The sequence below is a fragment of the Trichosurus vulpecula genome, chromosome 3 (assembly GCF_011100635.1).
Source record: "Trichosurus vulpecula isolate mTriVul1 chromosome 3, mTriVul1.pri, whole genome shotgun sequence".
NCBI lineage: Eukaryota > Metazoa > Chordata > Mammalia > Diprotodontia > Phalangeridae > Trichosurus > Trichosurus vulpecula.
In genome coordinates, this window is record NC_050575.1 from 435347494 (window position 1) to 435349316 (window position 1823).

Below are 1823 nucleotides of genomic sequence, written 5' to 3' on the forward strand. Positions count from 1 at the left end.
TCCAAAGGAATGCAGCTGGTAGGAAATGAAAACATGGCTGACCTGTGAGCCTTTCTTAAATGGAGGTTTTGGAAAGAGTGCTTTGTTCCACTTGTCAGTCCTTAGAGGGACTGAAGGTATGGAGGGTACCAATGAGGTGTGAATACCCAAAGCTGATGTAATCTCTAAGGATGTTGAGTTTCCTGGACCCATGGTGGAATCCAATCCAAGCAATGTAGCTGTTGGGGAGTAAATGGTGCTAATTTGATTACTATTTCCAACCAAGAGGTGGAATAAGGGGTGAGCGTGGGGTCTTGCCTTTGTCATAATATTTTGGAGATACTGTTTCCCAGAGCTGAGGCCCAGTAGGCAGGCTGTGTCCTGAACTTGGCATAACAATAATCCTTTGTGCTCAGGATGATGTCACTCTCTAGCAAAATATATTGCTTGGCCCAGCACAAAGTGTTCACAGAGGGATTTAGCTACCCCTATTTCCCAGAGCCATCCATCACATATTCACAATCCCTGTTCCTCATCACGGACAGATACTGCACTTCTGTTTCCACCACAGAACTCTAGTTCTGTGCCCTGCAAGGTGGGCATAACCCCAAAGACTTGAGACACTACTGTTCCACAGGGCCTGTGGGAATAGTAACTCAGGACCTAAAATGATTTTGTTATGGTTCAGCCCGGGTTATATATATGACCTATATTAAACCTTTCTTCTTAGGAGGGGGTCGTCTGTTTGCAAATGTTTTCCTCACACTGAAATTAATTAAACCACTGCTTGTGTCCTGACTTTCCTGTCTCTAGCCTGCTCTGTTTGTTTGGCTCTAGCCACCCACAGGTTAGAGGCCAGCTCTGGATACCTTCTATAATAAGATGATTGGAGTGTAGCAGGGTAGGTAGCTAGAGATGAAGAGTTTTCACTCACCCAAAGAATTTGGAGTATGACCTTAGGATGGGATTTGGAGGACTATGTTGGCGAGGGGGAGAATGGCATCATGGCAGATATTTTAAGTCCATATCTGAAGCAGCCTGAGGCCTGAGCTTCCTCCTTCTCTGGGTAGCGTCCTTGTAGGTGGAACTTGTAGGAGGAATGTTTCAACCCACAAATAGTGCTTATTAATGTGGCTCTTGCCTGGGACCCCAAGTTTTAAAAGATGGAGGAACCTTTGCTCTCTGCCCTCAAGGGGATCATACTCCAGTGAGGGACCTGAGCCATGGGCACAAAGAATTGGCATCTAAATTAGACTATGATATACTCATAAAACATTCTGAGGAGGCTAGAGGAGGGAGAGGACCCTCCCAGGTGAGGGACCAAGCTCCAGGCCAGGGCTGAGAGAGCGCCTAGTTTCTTTCAGCTCCTTGAGGGTGATTTCAACCAGAGGCCAGGTGAAGAATTTTTTCAAAGGGAGATGGAAGGAAGATCATCAACACATAGGATTAAATGGGGATAGAGGGGCATAAAGGAACAATGAGTCCTTCTGGAAAATGGGGAAGCCTATCACCCTAGTCCCTGTTTCTCAGAAGCAGAAACAATAGATGGGTGTAGCAAAGAGGCCACACATTTAGGTTTGATGTCAGGAAAAAATTTCTCAATGATTATGGCTTTAGAAAGTAGTTCCTCTGAAAGAAGGCTCCCAGCATATTCAGTGACCCACTGGGGGATGATCTACCAGAGGACACATCCAGGAGTCACAGAGGATGAATAGGAATGGATGCATTGCAATCTGCTCCATGGGGAAAATTACTCACATGGATGAGATCATATATCGATCAACATAGAGAAGTAGTAATTGCTTCAAAACTGTAGCTCTTTTCTCCCTAACTAGGGTAAAGTC